This window comes from Girardinichthys multiradiatus, chromosome 2 (genome assembly GCF_021462225.1).
Source record: "Girardinichthys multiradiatus isolate DD_20200921_A chromosome 2, DD_fGirMul_XY1, whole genome shotgun sequence".
Classification (NCBI taxonomy): domain Eukaryota; kingdom Metazoa; phylum Chordata; class Actinopteri; order Cyprinodontiformes; family Goodeidae; genus Girardinichthys; species Girardinichthys multiradiatus.
The window spans coordinates 45067027-45089848 of NC_061795.1; the positions used below are offsets into that span (position 1 = coordinate 45067027).

A 22822-nucleotide genomic window follows, 5' to 3' on the forward strand; every position below is an offset into this window, starting at 1 on the left:
ACAATAAAAGACCTGAAATATTTCAGTTAGTGTGCAATGAATCTAAAATATATGAATGTTAAATTTTCATCATTACATTATAGAAAATAATTAACTTTATCACAATATGCTAATATTTTGAGAAGGACCTGTATTTGTTCACGCAGTTGTTCACAAAGTAGTGAACCTCGCCCCATCCTTGCTTGTGAATAACTGAGCTCTTTTTATACTCGATCATGACACTCAGCTGTTTCCAATTAACCTGCTCACCTGTGGAATGATCCTAACAGGTGTTATTTTAGCATTCCTCAACTTTCCCAGTCTCTTGTTGCCAACTCATAATTTAAAATGAGTGAATATTTGCAAAAAACAATAAGGTTTTTCGGTTTGAACATTAGATATCTTGTCTTAAGTGGATTTAGTTACATACAGGTTGGACAGGATTTGTAAATGTCATCGTTTTTTAAGGCCGACTTGACCCACATGCAGAGAACACTCAAAAACAGAGAAACGTTTAAGGTATTTATTAATAATGCAGAAAGTACGTAGAGCGAGGAGACCCGGCGGGCCGTCAAACTGAAAAGGAAAACGAGAGGAGGTGAGTTCAGGTAGCGGAAACAACTGTCAGTAAGGTGAGGCGTACTATTCGGGTGGAGGGGGAAGGTTTGAGAGTATAGAAACTGTGCAGCCGTGCTGATTCTGATTGGGGCTTCTCAGATGATCCAGGAGGAGGGCGGACAAGGTTCGATTTACCGGACAGATGGATTACCAGAGCGGCAGCCAACTGGGGAATATATCCAGAGTCCAAATTACAATCTAGGGTTTCTTCAGAAGATCTCCAGCAAGGAGCGAGGTAAGGCTTCCTAGAACAAGCTAAACAAGAAGTTAGTCAGGATTTCTTCAAGAGTTCAAAACTAATGGCCAGGTAGTAGCACCACAGTGGGCAAAACACGCAGGCATAGAGGTGCTGGCGAGCTGCCTCCAGCTGATGAGGCAATGATGTGCACTAGACGGGAGCGGGAGCTAACTAATAGGAGGGAAATAAACTAGGATCAATTGTCTTTGGAAATGTAAAACTGAGACTTTGTTATAAACTTTAAGAAAAAAAAAAACTTGGATCAACGCCGCCATTGTGTAGTTTTTTTCCAAGAAGCCTAAACTATAATGTGAGTCAAACGAACTACACGACCCACAAGCCAACAGGGCTTCTGATCGATGTTTTCCACCTGCGTTCAGGATGGAGGGAACAAACGCAGGTGGAGAACTGGACGTGTTAAAATTGGATTTGTAACGTAAAGTCAGAAATAAGGACTTATCTATTAAACTCATAGAGCTGACAGGAAAGTCGTAAATATTACCGAACTTCAGGAGAGTTGAATGTAGCGGTTTTAACACGCAGTCTGCTGCTTGTAAAACGTGTTTAGTTGTAATCAAGTTCACCAGTGATTAAAGGACACTTGTAAAACAGATTCTGGATTAAATCAACCCTGCTTCTCTTCATTCATCAAACCAAAAGTACCAACATGTGTCAAGTCTCATCTGACCAACAAAATTGCTGCATGTGCTCTAAAGATTTAAGAGGTAAGGTACGGAAGCCCGTGAGGGGACATGGGGAAATTTATTTATTTTGCGTCTCCACGCAATACTTTGCATTCGGCATTTTGGAACAACAGCACAGATGATAAACTGCTCATAAAACAAACAGCACTGATATGGTTTATTTGTCATATGCAGGTTAACACGCAGTCAACAATACGATTAAATGCTTAGGATAAGAAGAACCGTTCAAATCACGATAAAAACAAAAACACTAATGGTGTGCAAAAAAAAAAGTACACATCATGCAGCAGTAATAAGCAAACAAAGTGTCACAGATGTGGTTTCGTACTGTTTTATTGTTCAGTAGTTTGACAGCTTGTAGATAAAAACTGTCTTTTAGTCTGATTTGAAGATAATTTTATTTAAGGCAGATTTCAAAATAAAACTCAATAAATCTCAAAAGGGGTGTAGTGTTGGTTTCATTTTTGCACTTATCTGGTTTGGAAACTATCCCACAAAGCATTGCGTGAGAACGCAAAAAGAGAAAAATTCCCCCATGTCCCCTTGTGGACTCCGTATAGAAAGGCTTCATCAGAGGGAAGATATTATATAAATATGTTGTGAAATAGAAAAAAATTGAATGTACCATTAAATGTACAATTTATTTAATACATCATTAAATATTAAGTGTACCACTAATTACGTCATGTCGTCTTTAAAATTATACTTAATTATTCAGTGGCATATTTAATTGCATAATAGTCCATTTCATGATATAATGGTACATTTATTGTTTCTAATGATGCATTAAATAAATCAATGGTACCTTTAATTTAATGGCACATTTAATGTTACATTTCTTTCATGTTACATTTACTCCACTGATGGGACATTCACAACATTTATTTATTTAATGATGATTTTATTGTATTAATTTTGTCCAGTTTGACCCTCCATTCTTGATGCCTGTATAGGAGGTCATGTCAGAATTTGAATCGGGTGTTCTGGAGCAGACAAACATCTAAAACCTGCAGGGAAGGGGTCCCTGAGGACCAGGGCTGTGAACCATTGAGGTACCGTTTCTAAATTGTGAAGGTAATGCCTTTTTGCACTTTTGTTCACCAAGTACAGTTCTCTTGCTAGGTGGATTTTTCTTTTGTTTCAGCAACTTGAAACACAAAAGTAATGTCACTGTTCAAAGGAAACAATCACTTAATAAATGAGTAAAATACAACTATGTACATTTTGTTTATTCAATGCATGGTCTGTTTCCTTGTTTGATATTTTATTATTTCTTCATTATTATTCTTTTTACTTTAACTGGCCTTTACTACAGCTAAAAACAGGGACCTAACTGGTCCTTCAAAGAAAGAAATTGCCAAAAGATTAAATGAAGAAAACAAAAATGGGAGTGGCACAGGAGTGGGAGTCGTTCTAAATGGAAGTGGGACGGGAGTGGGAGTCAATTTACCAAGATTGGGATGGGACAGGATTTTTTCTTTTTATGCTGGCCTGGGATTGGGATGGGACAACAGAGAAAATCCACTTCCATGTCACCCTTGCCGTCTCTGCTTCCCCGGGTCCGTTGATTTGGGCACAGGTTTCAAAAGAGTGAAATAAACACAAAGTACAATCAGCTTAAGTTCGCCTCTGCGCAGAGGGAGAGAAAGATGCCCCAGCCAATACCTGCGAGTAATAACTCTGCTCTCTCTCTGTTTCCAGCTTGTTTTATTAAGTCTCCAGGGTGTGTTCAACATTTCCTTTTTTACATATATCATATCACTTAGATGTATAGCATAACAGTTCCTTATGTCCAAATAAGGAGTGCTTCCTGTTGTTACTTCCAGCAAGCTCATCTTCTCCTGTCTCCTTCACTCCCATCCGCTACTCTCCTGTCCTTCACCAATTTATGACCTTTATCTGCACTTTCCAGTTACACACATAGATAGTTTATATTCTACAACACCCCCTTTTGAACTCTCATAAGAGTTCACACCCTAAAATGTCCTTTAACCAAGTACTTCTAAGAATAAGTAGAAATAAGTAAAAATATTACTGTACCACCTATAAAATGAGAAAATCATTAAGAAAACATTCATCAATCTTATAATGCTTCCATGAATTCACACTCTGAGTCCTCATCCTGGTTATGGTCAATTTGCAACAGTGGCATCGTTATCTTTGGATCCCTCCGCTCAATTGTGGAGGTGATGAGGCGCACCATCAGAGAACGAATGCATGGTACACAACAACATCCACAGGTCACCATTATAGCTACAAATACTGCAACAGAAATCATCAAATACATTATCAAACCCTTCCAGTGTCCAAATATCCCTGACATCCATTCCTCCAGGGGATTATCAATTCCAGAATGTTCATGCATGGTTGCGGAGAGGGTCTTAAGTCCCTCTAAAGCCTTTGACACTGCACCGGATATTGGGAATAAAGGTACAATACATATCTCCAAACATGGCACACACGCCCCCTTTTTCAGCTAACAACATATCCAATGCCATCCTATTTTGAACTGCCATGAGGGAAGTTGGGGCCAATTGTTCAGATAAACCTTCTACAGCGTCTCGAGTTAGATTGGCCAGACCCAAAACATTATAATGAATATAATTAATGCGGTCTACGTTTTTGTTGGGCGTTACTGGGAACAAGGCAGCTATAATAGGGATGTTTTCAAATCCAACTGATATTTGGTCTGCAAGTTTATACTCATTTGGGACTCCTCGTGGAACTCCAATTGCATCTATATAGGTGGGGGAACCCTGACTCAAGTCAAAAGTGGTTGAAGCGCTTCTTTTCATAATATGTCTTCTCCTCCTACGAGTGAGTGCCAGTGCCTTATTTTGTTGATATGTCACAGAGGTAATATTAGGGCCAATTAAAATCAATGGGGCCTGCAACCTGACCATTGCACATACTCCTATGGTGTTATTTGGTATATTAGTGAGAAGTCTATATCCTCCGCAGTAGTAATATAATCCTGATCGTGCCCAAAGTCCTATCACTTTCCCAGATGTAGCGGTATTACACCAGTCCGAGGGAATTTGTCCTACATTCACCTTTGGGGTGTTTGAGGTGAACTTGAAACAAGAATATGTCCCATTCAGCCTCTGGGGAGTGAATGGTCCTGTCTTGGTATTGTTTGGGATGGGTGGAAAGATGCTAGCTAGCGTGGTACAGTTGGCTGGTGTGGCTTCTTTAGTTAGTTGTAACATGCAACTGTACCCCCAAGCATCTTCTGGATATAAAGGGACTGGATCAGTGGTTAAGTGAGGTCTCGCAGATGCACATGCAATGCAGTCAGACCTACTTTGTTCCTTCGCAGTTTGGGCCATTCACTGCAACCAAAGATTATCCTCTGCATAACCTGTGGCCATCTGTATTATGTCTAAAGGTTGCAAGGTGGAGTAGTCTACTTTTATTACCCCTCCTTGTAGGACCAGTGGTTCAGGGACAGCATGCATGCCGAAACACTCAGGAGATTCAAAATGGAAATGAGTTTATTTAGAAAATGACAATGACAAATGTGCACAGCCAGAAGTTGTTCCAATATATTCGGTTCGGCATCTTCTGGATGAAGATTTGAGCTGTAGGAAGGAACGCTCCCTGACCTGTTCTCCTTGTGCTCCCCTGCAAGCCTTCAATTTTATTATTCATAACCATTCACTGTTTTCATCCTATGTTCCTGTCTATGCTTCAGCCCAACTCCAAACACGCTTAACCTGACAATACTATAAATAACTGCTCCACAATGGCAGAGTTAAATGAGGACTGTTGGGTGCTCTGGTAACTGCCTGATGACACCATGTAACACATCACTTATCCCGTCTAGTGGCCGTTCTAGATGTTTAACACCTTGTAAATCATATCATTTACATTCCCATCGCTGGTCTGAATGGGGAACAAACTACAACCAAACTAGACGTCTTGGTGCTGAGCTGCTTTAGTTTGTTTGTCTTTTAGTTGTTTTTTTTGACAGTGGAAAGGACCTAATCAAAGAAGGCTCAGGATGCAAGCAGGTATTGAGAACTGAAGAACTTTATTTAAACAAAACAAAGTAGATGCTGGAAGTTTGTGAGCATGAGTGCTATATAGCTAAATGTACCTTGCATTTAAACCAAAGTGCAGCAGATTTCACAAAAGGCAGAAGCAAACCTGCATGATATGAACTGAGAGTGAATGACAGACACTTAGCAGCTGTAACTAGAACCAGGTGTGGGAACAGGGCAGAAAGCAGAAATCTACATCACCATACGTATCACATTACAAAAAACTATAAAGAACTCTCTACAACCAAATAGGTATGCTCAATGTCTGTGGTGGACCATCAGTCCAATTAGATTTTTTTTTCTAATGAAACATCTGTGTCAGTCAAACCATGCAGATGGCACTGCAGGAGAAAGAGGATCATGCAAGCTTGTTTCAACACAATCAATGCTTCCCAGGAGTCCATCAAACGTACTTCAAGAGCACATTCAAAAATCATCCAGGAGGTCAAAGAAGCTCCCAGAAATCTAAAGCATCTACATCTAAAATATGGCTTCAGTGCAGGTTAGCATTCCTGATTCAACTATAAGGAAGAGACTGAGCACAAATGGCCTCTGGGAGAGCATCCCAAGGCCGAGAACATTGATGACCGAAAAGAACACAAAGGCCAAAAACATGTTGATGATCCCCATGACTTTTGGGAAAATATTCTGTGGACTGACCAGACAAAAGTGGATGTTTTTTGAAGGTGTGGGTCCTGTTACATCTGGCAAAACTGTAACCCAACATCTCAGAGTAGCAACATCATAGTGCAGGTTAACATGAATGGTGTTAGTGTAATGGTCCAGAGCTTCTTTGCATCTTCAGGACTTGAATAAGTTTCCAAAATTTATAGAACCATAATTTCTGCTCCATGAAACCCTAAAGAAGAACATCTGGCCATAAGATCAATCACACTTTGGTTATGCAGCAGAAAAAACACTTGAAGGCCCCAAGCAATTCCACCTGCTGGCTTTTTTCTTAATGAAAAAAATCATTGTTTAAAAACTAAAATTTGTATTATCTTTGCTTATTTTTGACTGATTTTAAAATTAGTTTGATGATCAGAATGTTTTAAGTGTAACAAAAGAAAAACGTAACAAATATGAAGAGGACAAATACTTTTTCACAGCACTGCATGTCATTTAAATATGGAGTACTGGCGTTTTGGTTTGATTTTGTGGTTAATTAATGTAACTGCAATTTAAATTACTGTAGGTCAGAGTTTGCCCAGATTGTAAATCTGTTGTAACATGATGTAGACAGCATAACTGCTAAGAATGCTGCATTTTGCTGTGAAAAGTCTAAAATTTGTTTCTGAAATGAAAATCAGCAAAATAGGACAGATTTACTTTTATTTACTAAAGTCACTTTTTCACCAGAAGTAATCCCGCGCGGCTTGATACAGGAGTTACCACGCGCGCGTGCTGACTCACCTGTTTCACGTAAAATCCGGAGCTCTCGGTGCGCATGCGCCCCATCCAGCCGGGAACATACAGACAAGAAGCTGCTTCTCTTCACTGCTGAGGCTGATTTTTCTGGTTATTTTAACTCAAGATGATCCGATATTAACCAAGTTCCACTACATTATGTTGATATTTTTATTCAAACCAATTAATTCGTATTTCTAAATGAAAACATTTTTATATTTGTAATGACTGGGGTTATTTGTTGCATTAAGGAACATTACATTTATATGGAGGCAGTACTTTACTCTAAATAATCCAGTTTTCACATGGCAGGAAAGATGTGCAAGTAAAGAAATATTTTTATTTCTGTTACTGGTACTTTTACTTGGAAAACTGAAATTATTTAACCTAGAGTCATTACACACTCTGAACTTTAATTTGTTGGGATTTCCATTCCTGAGAAGATCAGCAGCTGTCTTCAGGGATTTTTCTGTAAAATGATACTTCATGGTTTTGGAAATGGCCTTATAACCCATCCCGGGGTGATCAGCAGAACCAGTTGCTTCTCTGAGGTAATTGCTGATGTCTTTCTCTCTTTGCATAGTGTTAACACACATCTGTATGCTCCTGAGCAACAAACTACTCAAATTCTTCCTTATCATGAAATTAAACAAATGATAAAATCAGGAAAATACCATCAAATTTGTATAAAACTAGGGAAAAAAACACAACATAACATAACAAAATCAGAACAATATCAAAATAAACCAGGATAAGATCAGAAAAGAACCAGAAAAAAACTTCATCAATTTAGGATGTGAACAGGATAAGATCAAACCAGGAAAAACAAAACAAATCAAATTATTATGAACTCTGAAAAATCTGTTTGAAACAATGTTAAAGTCCAGCCATATTAAGAATAAATTCCGGATAAAACAGCATAAAAATGGAAAACATTTGGTTTATAAAATGGTAAAACAATGTTAAATTTAAAATAAAATCTGATCAATAAGAATAGACTTGGGATAGAATGATGATAAAATCAGGATTATTTTAGAATGAAACTGGGAGAGAATTATGATAAAAACAGAATAAAACCAGTGCAAAAGTAGAAAAAGCAGAAATATAATCAAGATAAAATCAATAATATATTAAGGATAAAAACCATAATAAACCCCAGATAAAATCAGAATGAAACAATGATAAAAAATGAGGCTATTCATGATAAAATAATAATAAAAACAGAATAAAACCCCAACAAGATGTTTTTTCTCCAAGTCATTGTGTTAACACAGCTGAACGCTTCAGAGCAGCAGACCTCCTGTTTTTATTAAGGTTTCTCTGCAAACTGGTGATAATCAGTTAATCCAATCATTTTATCAGCTGCACCTGGTTGCTGTTTGCTCTGTTTTTGGCAAAAGCAGCAGGTTTGTCTGTAAACGTGGCTGAGCTTTTATCAATATTCCTCCTCCGCTTTCAAATGGTCAAACCGCCATTAAAGGTTTCCCAAATGTTTCCCAACTTTAAGGGAGAAAATTCAGAGCAGGAGGCCAAACCTTCCCCACAACCACACGTGTTTGCTGAGCTCAGACGGGAAAGCCCACTGGCGAGCGGAGCAATGCCCGCCACATTCCTTCGGAGCAATATTTCCACTCCGTCATCTCCACTAGGCAGCAAAGCAAAACATTAAATTAAACCAGAGAAGAGATAAAGCTGTGATGTTGTACTCAAACAGCCCTTAAAAGCTAATTTTACAGGTTCCTTGTCATAACTGTTGGCTTCCTCATACGTTATTAAGTTATTGAACCACTGAAAGCATTTAGAATAACATCTGCCTGGTTCAAGAAAGAGAAAGAATTATGGTAAAAACATTTCTCTTTTTCTGCTCAAAAACCGTCAAAGATTCCTAGTAGACATCCCGTCTGTAGAGAAAATCTGACCAACTGATCCTGCTGATGTTCGTCTGACAAAGTCTCCCTCCCTGAAAGGTTCAGGAACTACTGAAAGAGAGGTAAAAGTTACATTGCAGGGTTGTTTATCTTCCTGATTGTTATCCATCCATCCATTCCACTGTTCCAGTCTCTTAAGCTCCAACAATCTTCTTTCTAAATCCTCTTTGGACCTCACCATGGTCTTAACTCTCGCTTCAGCAATCAGGAGCCCACCAATCTAAATGTCTCAGGTTTAAATAGTCAAACCTTATTCAGAATACTGAGTAAGATGCCTTAATCAGTGTTCCCTATGTGATACATGTAATTTTTGCCATTTTAAGTGTGAATAAATATATGGTTGTCCTAATTTGTTTTATCAGAATTGCAGTTTTTATTGTTTAATGTTCATTTGTGTTATTTGAAATTTACAGTGTTGTCAAAATTTATCTTAAATATCCATACATCTGGGGCGTGAAGCATGGAGTAGCGGCAAAGCACGCAACCCATGTACAGAGGTTTTAGTCCTTGATGCGGCTGTACTCGGTTCGAGTCCCGACCCCAGGGGTCTCTGCTGCATGTCTCCACCCTCTCTCCACATCACTTTCTGTCTGCCTACTTTCAAAAATAACAAAATAAAGGCCAATAGTGCTGCAAAAAAATCCATATACCCAAGTTTGTTAAAAGAGAAATCCTTTTTAAATCCCTTTTTCTTTTTTTATTTATCCTATTGTGGTGTAGGGTAGCTTATTGCGAACACCCTCAATTTCGCTGTACCCCCCAGTACAATGACAATAAAAACTATTCTATTCTAGGAGTGAGCGATGGGCAGAGGCGATTCATTTTACAGAGATCAAATTAATTGGCCGGGTGATGTTATTGATACGTGCTGTAAAATGGTAAATGGCCTGAACTTGTGTAGCGCTTTATCAAGTCCCAAGAGACCCCAAAGCGCTATACACTACAATCAGTCATCACCCCATTCGCACACTGACAGTGTAGACCACATTGTAGCTACAGCTGCTCTGTGGCACACTGACAGAACTGAGGCTGCCATATACGGGTGCCATTGAGCCCTTTGACCACCATCAGCAGGCAAGGCAGGTGACGTCTCCTGTCCATGGACACAATGACTGAGACAGACAGAGAGGAGATTCAAACCGGGAAACCACTGGTTACAGCACAAACCCCTACCACTGCCACCACCGTCGCCCCTTGTAAAAGAGAGGGTGATGCTGAGACTCTTGACCTGAGGGGAGTTACGAAAACTGTCAAATTTGGAGAGTAGTGATATTTTGTACCCACAAGTCGTAGTTTTGTTTAATCTCCATCAAGCTTGAGCAGAATGTGGATTAACCGAGTTTAAATATCAAGCAAGCAATCCAAGAGGGTAGAGGGGGGAATTGTGTTTGTGGATTTAATGGAGAGGTCCAGCTGGATGTCATTTGTGTAACAGTGGAAATGAGTCCCATATTTTCTGATTAATATTGTCCATAGGGAGAAGGTAGATGGGGAACTGGAGGGGCCCCAGTACAGATCCCTGTGGCACACCATTGGTGACTAGGGAGGGTTAGGACTGCTGGTTCTTTAACCAGACGGATTGGATGCATCTGGAAAGCTTTGATGCAAGTCAGGAAGGTGGTTGATAATACCATACAAGGTTAGAGAGTTGAGGAGAATATGATGTGGGATAGTCTTAAAATTGGCACCAAGGTCAAGAAGGATGAGAGTGTGCTGCAGTGGATGGAGCCAGACTGAGTCAGGCTGAGGGACTTTACACCCAAAGGAAAGTTACCCATTGAAGAAAGTTACACTGTAAATCTTGACATATGTCCACAAATAACTGCAAACTGCAGATTAAAATCATTTCTAACAAGAGTGGCTCCTCCACCGATCACTAACTGCCTCAAATCCACCGACTGTGTCATGATGTTCTTTAATGATGAACAAAAAGGAGAACTTACAAGGGGAATCGCAGAAAAAGCAGGATATGGAGCACAGGAAGTGTGACTGACAGGGTAACAGAAGAATCCAGCAACAAACAGTGGAAAACCAGGAGCTTAAACACTAAGGTAGGGGTGGAAAAGGACAAAGGAGCATGAAGAGCAAATCAGTGGAGATGTGGAACAGCTGTGGCAGGATGAAAGCCAGGAAGCTGTGATGTGGCAGAAGAGTTTTGTCAGGACACTGTCCCCTGTCCCCCCTTGAGGCTGCATTGGTCTTATGAAATATGTTGTGTGAACTTTGAGAGAAACTTTAACAATGTCACCAGCTATCTCTATAGCAACATCAACAAGTTGTTTGTTTACCAAAGGCAAACTTCGACCTAAGAGGCATACTTTGTAAAGTCCCATGTTTGGGTTTAATTGGAGCACAGCAACCTTACATGGCAACTGTGACCAGTTTTGTGTGTGCAGGTGTCAGTGGTGGTGGAGGTGGTTGGTTGTTTGGGCAGAGAAAGCCTAACCGCACAGAACAATATGGATTTACCAACAGACAAAAACAGATGTTTTTCCCAGAACCGCACCCTCCACCACCAACCTCCAACTACAGCTGCTGAAGCCTAAGGACAGCAAACCCTGCAGCTTGTCTGTAACTTTCCCTCCAACCCCCGAGGGCACTCCAGCTCTGAAATGACTCTTTGTGTTTCACATTGCTAAAATGTTTGTGCAGCATTTCCCCCAAATAGTCTCAGTATGTTTAACACATCTGTCGGCTTGATTTCTATGGTCGCCTGCATGTGCAATGGACAGATCCAAAATCAATGTTGTGGTCATCAGCTGAACCAACACAAACAACAAAAAATCATACCTGAGTAAAGATAACTGTTTGTTCATGTATGACATGTATTCTGAAGTGGCTGCTAGTCTTGCTGGTGTTCCTCAGGGTTCTAAATTGGATTCCCTATTTTTTACCATGTATTTTTTTGATTTCTTCTGATTTTTGTCCATCTCATATTATTTATAAGGTACATGCAGATGATGCTGTTGTATATCTACATGCAAAAAACAACCAATAGGCTGTAGGGCAACAGTCAGCTGTAATGGGTAACATCAATATAACTCAAGTTTACATCTCAACGTTGCTAAAACCGTGTAGATGTTCTGTAAAAAAAAAAACACATTCAGATGTTATAGTGGCAGGGAAAATAATGTCAGTTGCACAAAATTAGAAACATGTTGGTGTAATAATTGATTCACAGCTTGCTTACAAATAGAACTAAGATTTGTTTATTAATTCTGCACAGCTAAGATTTAACCTCTGAAGTTTAACAGATGTAAATAAACCCAAAGATTCCTCATATATAACTACTGTCTAATCAGTCTGACACAAATAGAGAGAAGGAACAGGCGATCAATATAAAGATTATAATAAATAAAAAATAAATATAACTACATTTTCTAAGATGTTATTAGTGAAATGATGCATGGTCTGGCCTGACCCCCATTTCATTTGCCTGGAGTATACATACTCAATGCTTTAGTGGTGTAAATCCTGTTTGCTTGACCTCCCTGGTGCCATCTTCCCAGACAGGATAGTACAATGCCCTGTAGTTCCAGCCGCTGCAGCTTGCTAATGTCCGGTCTGTGGGTTGGGGGCTCCGGGCGGGATACTCCTCCTTGGTACCAGGGCCTTATTCAGGCACCTGGCTGCCGAGGTGACCAGGCTCAGGGTTTGACTTGCACTGGAGGTTGGGTAGGTTGCGTCTCTCCCCGTTTTCCTTGCCTCCCGTCTGTGACCTGGGGGTTGTTTCTCCTGTGCTTCACTGTTGACCTGCTTCCGTGTTGGGCTTGTAGTTATTCTGCGTAGGGTCTACCTAGGGCTGCTAGGTAGACCCTACGCAGAGCCTCCAAGAGCTGAGGCTACCCACCCTTTGCTGATCTTGGGCACTGAGCACTGAAAGGTTTCTACCTTTCTCACCATCTCAACAACTTTGCACCTCCAGGTGACAAATTAGCAAATGCATCCACTCTACAGAATGAGGTCCTGATTTTAATAAAGTCGTTCATGCAAATATGAGACAGTGAAGCATGTGCCTGAAATGTACGAGATAACCTTCATAGAGGGTAAGATTAGTCCCCTCTGTTGGTTAATGTGAAATCCGCACCCTGGGGTCAAACAAGCGAGGGTAGTCAGACACTTAAACTGACAAGTCAAAAGTGGTCTGTGGGCTGCAGTTGAAAAACACAAAAATGATCTTAGACAGAAATAAAAACCAGGGGGACGAGAACGCTAGAACAGTTCGAACACACAAAAAAAGACACAAAACAGCGGAAAGACTGTTTGATAACTAAATAGGAAGCGAAAGAAAAACTGCCAAACTAATGATGATTTATGCAAGTTAAAAACACACCTTGTTCTGTTTTGTGTCTCAATATTTAATTTTGGCAACAATAAAAAACAGTGCGCTTTCTGTAAAAAGTGTAGGATTCCAGCTTATGTTAGTGATTTTTATTTTCAGCCAGATTTAAAGAGGTTGTTTAAGCGAGAACATGCCTGTGGAAAGAAGTGACAAAGTTAAGAGCAAGATTTATGTTTGTAACCCCCTGCAAGTATGAACTAAATTTCAGCGCTTACCACAGCAACGGCACTAAGACTATTCTACAATTCTCGTGTCATATTTAATAAGATGGCAAATCTATAGCATTAGGAGCGCTGAGCACTTGGTGATGTTTCTTTGGTTCACAGAATTCATTTTGTCTAGCTTTATCAAGAAGCTTTATTTATTAGGGCAACCACTAGGGTGTTCCATATCATTAACAGGAAAACTCAATTCTTTCCAAAATCCTTATTTGCACTTTGTCACCATACAGGGACAAATTTCATTGTGTTTCAAATAGGATTTTATTTGTTAGATCAACACAACATATGACATCCTTGTAAAGTCAGAGGAAAATAAAACATGGTTTTCAATTTTTCTTTTACAAATCAAGCTGAAAAGTGTGGCATGCATCTGTTTATCTATCTCCAACCATCTTTAGCTGAAGGTGACTGTTTTCAAAGATTTTAAGAAGTGGTGGATTTGCATTCAGTCACCCTGAGACAATTAGAACCACCTTTCAATACAGTTACAGCTGCAGCTAAGGGTTTTTAGGTTATTTTGTGATTTACTTTGTCTGAGTTCTGTATTTTGGGTTATTTCTGTATTTTTTATATTTAGCTTTGCTTCCCTAGTGTTGATTGTTCAACAGAGCAAACAACAGAAGCTCACAAAAATTAATAATATTTTTTATCAACCTTTATGTTATTTGTTTTTATATCTACATACATAACGTATGTATATTATTTATTTATACTATGCAATGACAATAGATTATTTAACTAACACATGTATTTACTTAGTTAATTTATACCTAAAAACATTTTCCTTAGATTCTTATAATTATCCTGTGAGTAACTGCAGGAAATTGTGATTTCCTGGTTTTTTTATATGTACTGTGAACACAGCAGAAAAGTCATGAATAATTGGCTCTCATTCCCTCAATAACAGGTAGTGAATCATTCCTGTTTTCTCCCGAATATTCCAGGATGGCCATTAACTGAATGCAGTTTAAACCACAGAGTGACGTTGGCCTGATTCATTCCTGAAGTGTGCGCTGAGTTTCCAAACATGTCTTTAGAAACAGACCACCTCTCCCTGGGAGATGTCCCCAAAACCTTCAGCCTTCTAACCTGAGGTAATACATTTTTTTTTCCAGGTCTTTAAAACATAGATAAGGCTTCACTATAGCAGGGAAGGCTGGGATGGAAAAGTATTTGTTTTTTTACTGCATTAAACTTCCTGGTCACATCAAATGAGCTTCCAAAAATCACACCCAGACTCCTGATGGAGGGAAGAACCAGACAACAGACGAGGTGACTGACCTCCCATTGATGTGGCGTTTATAACCTACAGCATCTTTCACCTTTATTGTGCCCCCATCCAAAGCACTCTGTTGTCACAAAGTGCTTTGGGAGGATAATTTATTCCACATCAAGAATCATCTTGACAACCATCAGTCTGCCTTGCAGGAAGACAGGCCATTTTATTTGTGCTTCACAAAGCTCTATCCCAGCTGGAGCATCCAAATACAGGTCCTTCTCAAAATATTAGCATATTGTGATAAAGTTCATTATTTTCCATAATGTAATGATGAAAATTTAACATTCATATATTTTAGATTCATTGCACACTAACTGAAATATTTCAGGTCTTTTATTGTCTTAATACGGATGATTTTGGCATACAGCTCATGAAAACCCAAAATTCCTCTCTCACAAAATTAGCATATCATTAAAAGGGTCTCTAAACGAGCTATGAACCTAATCATCTGAATCAACGAGTTAACTCTAAACACCTGCAAAAGATTCCTGAGGCCTTTAAAACTCCCAGCCTGGTTCATCACTCAAAACCCCAATCATGGGTAAGACTGCCGACCTGACTGCTGTCCAGAAGGCCACTATTGACACCCTCAAGCAAGAGGGTAAGACACAGAAAGAAATTTCTGAACGAATAGGCTGTTCCCAGAGTGCTGTATCAAGGCACCTCAGTGGGAAGTCTGTGGGAAGGAAAAAGTGTGGCAGAAAACGCTGCACAACGAGAAGAGGTGACCGGACCCTGAGGAAGATTGTGGAGAAGGGCTGATTCCAGACCTTGGGGGACCTGCGGAAGCAGTGGACTGAGTCTGGAGTAGAAACATCCAGAGCCACCGTGCACAGGCGTGTGCAGGAAATGGGCTACAGGTGCCGCATTCCCCAGACCTGGGCTACAGAGAAGCAGCACTGGACTGTTGCTCAGTGGTCCAAAGTACTTTTTTCGGATGAAAGCAAATTCTGCATGTCATTTGGAAATCAAGGTGCCAGAGTCTGGAGGAAGACTGGGGAGAAGGAAATGCCAAAATGCCAGAAGTCCAGTGTCAAGTACCCACAGTCAGTGATGGTCTGGGGTGCCGTGTCAGCTGCTGGTGTTGGTCCACTGTGTTTTATCAAGGGCAGGGTCAATGCAGCTAACTATCAGGAGATTTTGGAGCACTTCATGCTTCCATCTGCTGAAAAGCTTTATGGAGATGAAGATTTCATTTTTCAGCACGACCTGGCACCTGCCACAGTGCCAAAACCACTGGTAAATGGTTTACTGACCATGGTATCACTGTGCTCAATTGGCCTGCCAACTCTCCTGACCTGAACCCCATAGAGAATCTGTGGGATATTGTGAAGAGAACGTTGAGAGACTCAAGACCCAACACTCTGGATGAGCTAAAGGCTGCTATTGAAGCATCCTGGGCCTCCATAAGACCTCAGCAGTGCCACAGGCTGATTGCCTCCATGCCACGCCGCATTGAAGCAGTCATTTCTGCAAATGGATTCCCGACCAAGTATTGAGTGCATAACTGTACATGATTATTTGAAGGTTGACGTTTTTTGTATTAAAAACACTTTTCTTTTATTGGTCGGATGAAATATGCTAATTTTGTGAGATAGGAATTTTGGGTTTTCATGAGCTGTATGCCACAATCATCCGTATTAAGACAATAAAAGACCTGAAATATTTCAGTTAGTGTGCAATGAATCTAAAATATATGAATGTTAAATTTTCATCATGACATTATGGAAAATAATGAACTTTATCACAATATGCTAATATTTTGAGAAGGACCTGTACACAGAATGGTTCTCAGAAGTTTAAAATGCCAAGTTTTTGAAATAAAAGAAATTAAAATAAAAAGCAACCCCAGGGAATGATGCTGCCACCAGCATGTTTTACACCGATCATGTTGTTCTTTTGATGATGCAAATTTCTTTCTTTTGCCAAACAGACCTTTTTGGAAATGTGTCCCAAAACGTTCAGTTTGGTGTCTTCAGTTCTCCCAACAGCTTTTGGAATATTTTAGCCAGGCCTGGATATTTTTATCCATCTTTATATTTTTCCCTGTACCGTGGTGTACATACAGCTGAAACCAAATATTTACATGCATTGTTTAAAAGGACAACAATTCTTTCTCACTGTCTGACATTAATTATACCAAAGTTTCCTGGTATTGGTCAGCTAGGACTACCAGAATAATTTCTATTTGCTTAAGAACAGAATACTGAGACAGAGATTTTCTTTATTGAATTCTTTAAAGTTAAAAGTTCACAAACGCTAAGGACCTGATCTTCAAAAGGTTTGTGTGTACAAAACCATGTGCAAACCTGTTTATGTCTGCAAAGCTGATCTACAAACAAGATGCTAATTTGATTGCTTGTGTAAAATTAGCAAAACAGCAGGCAAGAGGTTTTTAGTATGTTTGCCTTCATGAATATACAAAACACATGAAGTGACCCTAACATGCAAATTTATGGGAGGAGGATATGCAAATGTAATCCTTTACCACCTGTAATGTCATTTATCCAACCTGAAACAGATGACGGTGCTATTTTTGCATCTTTTTAACATGTTTGAAATGCAGGTGCTAACTGGGATGCAAATATGTCTGCTGTCACTGTGGCCAGAAGGAGGCATAGGTAGAATGACAGATGTCATTCTACCTATGCCTATACAGATGGGAGAGAAAATTGTCTGTACATATGTCAACAGAATTGGATGGTCAAAAATAAAAATAATAAACATAGATGAGAATAGAGGATTCTATGTAGGATGATCTAAGGTCTGATTAGACATCTCTGCTATGATAAAACTTTGCAACACTTTTTTTTTCTTGCATCTGGATCATTCCAGTGCACCATCGCTGTCAGTGAGACCTTCTACTGAAGCACAAACCTGATCATGAAGACGTGCGCACATAACTGATCAAGCGCGCACAGCCTGTTAACTGTAATTGCATATCTTGTAAATGACCCACTGTGCTGTGATGTTGATAATATAATTAATAGGAAAGAAATGAAGACATTATAAGGCAGATAAAAACAATTTAAACAATCAAACACGTTGTACGTCATTAAAATAGTGGCAAAACAAATAAAACGGATTCAGTACAATCATTGGACAATAGTTTATTTTAATGTACATAAATGTTCAATTTACATTATTAGCTGGACAGTTATGTGATGTTATGTTTTTAAAATTAACATACAGATAGCCAACTCTCACCACAAACTATATTTATGTTGCTAATATTAATTTTAGGCTGATGATAGGACACAGTTTATGATAAAATCCAATGTCGTCAAACAAATACTCTCAAAAAACAACACAGTGAGTCTCCGAAAAAAAAGTTCAAGGGAGACAAACCTCAAATAAATTAAATGACAGACATATTTGTCTTTTTCAGTTTTGATGTTGATTGGTCAATTTCTAAACTGCAACTCTTGCGAGTTACGTCAAGCAACACAGGTAACAAGCCATGGGCGCTCCTGAGGTATTGTCAGCCCAGACGCAGCACTGACCAGCTGCCCCGTGTGCGCACTGATGGCGAAGGGGCCGCTTCACTCTGGACACAGCTCTGCCCTCCTGTGCAATAACCTGTTAACATTTAGCTTAAAGGCGAATCAAGATGTAGTATTTGCCTTACTGAGTCCATTCGAAAGACAAACATAAAACATTTGCTTGCAGAACAACTTCAAGCCCAGCCTTCTGCATTTGTAATCACGCATTCAGAGGCTCTTGGGCAAATGAACAGAGAGAAGAGATAATCTCATCAGGGCAGAGGCTGCAATGACAAACCTGCTGCTGTGAATAGCGATGACAAAGTTTAACAAACTGTGACAGTCCAGAAAAGCAGGAGCAGAACAGAACAGAAGGAAAAATCATCAACTAGATCATTGACAATGATGCAGCGCAACAACCCCTGCATGTTTCAAGCTCCACAGCTGTTGTGCGCTTTTCCTCTTGTTCTGCTTGGGGCAGTAGCAGCCAGCACATGCAATTTCCTCATTTAAATAAGGCGGTCTGCACTTTTTTTGCACCTGTTATCTGTTGCACACGTATGCCCACTTACTGCATTTGCATTTGTTTTGTACAAGCAATTTAGTGCCCCCTATTTGGGATCTTTGAAGATCAGGGCCTATGCGTACTAAGCCTTTAAACAATTTAGGAAAGCCCCGATAAGGACTGGCTTTGTAAGCTTCTAACAGGTTATTACAAAACATCTAGCCTAAGGGATTGCACACCCCAGGATGTAGGGGAGCCCTTCAAACACAATGCTTTCTTGTGTGACATTATGGCGACATTATGACCACCTGTGAAGAATGGAGGTGGAAGCATCATGGTGTGGGGGTGTTTTACTGTAGTAGGGACTGATGCACCTCAAAAAATAGATGGCTTCATGAGCAAAGGACGTTATGTGGACATACTGAAGCAACATCTCAAGACATCTTGGCAAGCATGTTAAAGCTTGGGCATATATTATTGGTCTTCTAAATGAACAATGACCTTTTCAAACCAACAAATTATTTACAAAGTGGCTTAAGGAGAAAAAGGTGAATGTTTTGGAGTGGCCATCACAAAGTCCTGATCTCATTGAAAAGTTGTGGACAGAGCTGAAAAGGTGTTCTTCGACAAAGTGACCTAGGCAAATGTATTTAAACATCTCAATGAAACAAAAATTTTAAAACAAATGTTCTCATTATTCTGGCATTTAGCAATACAGCATTCTCTTCTAACTGACATGAAACATGGAACGTTTATTCTGATTTAATGTCAGACAGTGAAACAAAAGACCTAAGACTTTAGCAAAGGATGCAAATGAGCAAAAATCCTAAATACCCTACTTGGACAACCGGAGGACCAGGGTTAAGTTATGAGAGGAGGGGGCTGCATGGTGGAGCAGTTTGTAGTGCTGTTGCCTTGCAGCAAGAAGGTCCTGGGTTTGACTCCTGGCCGAGGTCTTTCTGCATGGAGCTTGCATGTTCTCTCACCGTCCATGCAGGTTCTCCTCTGGTATTTGGGCTTCAGTGGCTGGATGGGTGATTTTATGTGAATATTCAAAAAAGACTATAAATCGAAATGTAAATAAATGTTGCATAAAACTAAATATTTGTGTTTGGTTACCTGTGCAATCACAGTACTGCAGCTTTTAAATGTTTTTTTTTTTAATGGATTTTATCTCACATAAACCTGACAATTTGAAATTTTTGTGTACACTTAGACACTCTGTATGTCAGGTTGCTTTTTCTTGATTTTAGCTCTGCATTTAACTCAACAGCCCCTCCTTAACCAAGTGTGTCACCCACAGACCACAACATGTCAAGATTGACAACAACAAAATCTCCTCAACCCTGTGTTAGGACTTGTGAGATAGAGGACCCCAGAATGCAGACTAGAATGCACCATGTCGGTAAGTGCAAAAAAGATTTAATTAACAAAAATTCACTCTCAGTAAGAGGCAGGAACAAAATAACAAACGGGCAGGCAAGATAGGCAAGGCATGATCCAAACAAACAAGGCGTGATTAGGAAATGACTCTGCGATGATTAACTGAACAGGTGTGTATATATGGAGAGAAAACCAGGTGGAGCAAGGAGACAGATTAGCTTAGAGCAGGTGAACCGAATAACGATAATTGACAGACAGAACAGAACGTGGCTGGAGCAAGAACAGAGACTCATGAATACAAACAAAAACTAAAGCATGACCAGAACCAAAACCAAACTTGACAAAACATGAACAAGACTAAAACATGACCAGAAAAATAATAAACAGAACCATGATTCAAAAACTGTGAGAGAAATATAAGAAAAACCCAGAAACCAAAAACCAAACAACCCCAAATCATAACACCCTGGTTCTGATTTCAGGGGTCCCGCAGGGTTGTGTACGTAGTCTTGCCCTCTTCACACTCCTCACAAATGACAGACCCATCCCATCCATAACTTTTTTTTTACAAGTCCTGTCGCGGCATTTCAGAAATACCATATGGAGAAACTCTGCACTAAATGAGAATATCCTATCAAATCCACCAACTGTATAGTAAAGCTTACACTTAACACTCAGCTGACATTTTATTAGGTACGCCTTTGACAACCTGCTTCTAAACTGCCTTACTTTAACAAGGTGTTGGAAACATTCCTCAGAGATATTGGTCCATTTCAAAGGGATAGCATCACACAGTTGTTTTTTTCATACCTTGGTTTTATTGAGTAAGCATTTGAACTAATGGCACCTTTCTAAAATCTTAAACTCAATCTGCCCTGACCTCTGACATCGACAAGGCCTTTCTGTTCACTGCATATTTTCTCTTTTACAGGCCATTCTCTGTGAACGTCAAGATGGTGATGGATAGAAAAAACCTCGTACTTGTACTCATCGTCTTCCGCTTTATCCAGGACCGGGCCGCGGGGGCAGCAGACTCAGCAGAGACGCCCAGACATCCCTCTCCCCAGACACCTCCTCCAGCTCCTCCGGATGGAGCCCAAGGCGTTCCCAGGCCAGCCGAGAGACATAGTCCCTCCAGCGTGTCCTGGGCCGTCCCCTGGGCCTCCTCCCGGTGGGACGTGCCTGGAACACCTCCCGAGGAAGGCGTCCAGGAAGCATCCAATATAGATGCCCGAGCCACCTCAACTGGCTCCTCTCGATGTGGAGAAACCTATTAGATTGAATGTTTCTGAAATAAACCAGTCAGACACCGACACCATGTCATGTTTAAAGTGACTTAAATCACTTTTCTTCTCCAGTTTGAACGTCAGCAAAACCACATCTAGATGCCTAAAAGCAGTGAGTTGAGTTAGTGTTTTAAAAGCAATTAAACAGTTGTGGTTAATAAAGTAATGAGTGGGTGTAGTTGGACTGATCACCAACAATAAAAAGGTATCTTACAGGAAGGGTGTAAATATTTCACAGAGCGGAGAATCACCTGCTGCTGATAGCATTAAGACCAAGAAGATAATTTGGACTAAGGTGATCCAAAAAGACAACATAATCCCCATTACACATGAACGGTAAGGAAATGGAGATTGAGCATAACATAAGATGTCTAGGTGTTCAGATAACCAACCATCTCACACGGCCCCACCATCCTGAGAATGTCAATGGACCAGTGTGTGCACTGAGGTCCTACTGAATTTCTACAGGAGCTCAATATAAAACAGTGAGTGTGTTACACTGTGGTTTACCAGCTGCTCAGCATTAACCAAAAAAAAAGCTGATCCATTTGGTCAAGACCGGACATATACTGCCAGATCTGCATACTTTGTAGTCTTAGACTCAACCACCTTATTTCACAATCCGTTTGCACATCTGGCTTCAGGGAGGAAACACCAGACCATTACAACCAGGACAAACAGTCTAGAGAGTAACTTCTTCCCCAGGCCCCCCAACACCCATCATACACACATGTAATACCTGTTGGGACTGATGTAATATGTGGATAATGCACACTACAGCAATCTCTGAAATGGTTTAAATCACCAAAATGAGTCACTTGAGGTGTTTGGTTCATTTTATTGCTAATTTTGTTTTATTGATACAATTTCTGTGTTTATAAATCTATTTTATCCCTTGCTGTTGGAGATAGTGAGTCAACAAACTAGGTTTGGTTGTGTTTTTTTAAGATGACATTTAAAGTTTCTTATCACAGGTGTCACAACTACTGCCACCCCTAACAATTTATAGAAAGTTAATATAACCGAATTTGTATCCTCCTTCTTTAATTTGATCAGAAAGGACTTTTGATCATTAATCTATGGCCACCTGTGTCGGTGGGGTATAAATACTGTATGACATTACACATTGCCCAATTTGTCTTAGCCAATCATTCAAATGCAAAAGTCAAGAAAACCTTTCATTTAAGTAAGGCCTGTGTTGATCTTAATAAGTCATGTATTAAGTATATACATATTAACAGAGGAACATTTTAAAGGTTTTAAACTTTTTGATGGATTCTTGGTACAATTTGATGGAATACAAAGCAGCTTTTAAATCTGTGGAACACATAATCAATTATTTGGAAAACAATAGCTGGAAAAGCCTGGTTATGTCTTTTGAAATATTTTGATTTACAACTAGGGTGT

General features: G+C 39.8%; 1 long non-coding RNA gene across 4 annotated transcripts; it reads left to right on the plus strand.

Moving 5' to 3' along the window:
* Positions 1-468: 468 nt before the first annotated feature.
* On the plus strand, positions 469-21226 carry LOC124879847. Of its 4 annotated transcripts, none has more exons than XR_007041138.1 (6): positions 469-577; positions 697-832; positions 2493-2591; positions 14425-14574; positions 20050-20151; positions 21061-21226. It is a non-coding gene; the product is annotated as an uncharacterized LOC124879847 (long non-coding RNA). The 4 variants fall into 4 exon arrangements; XR_007041136.1 differs by having other exon boundaries at positions 473-611; XR_007041140.1 differs by lacking the exon at positions 2493-2591 and having other exon boundaries at positions 473-611.
* Positions 21227-22822: the final 1596 nt, after the last annotated feature.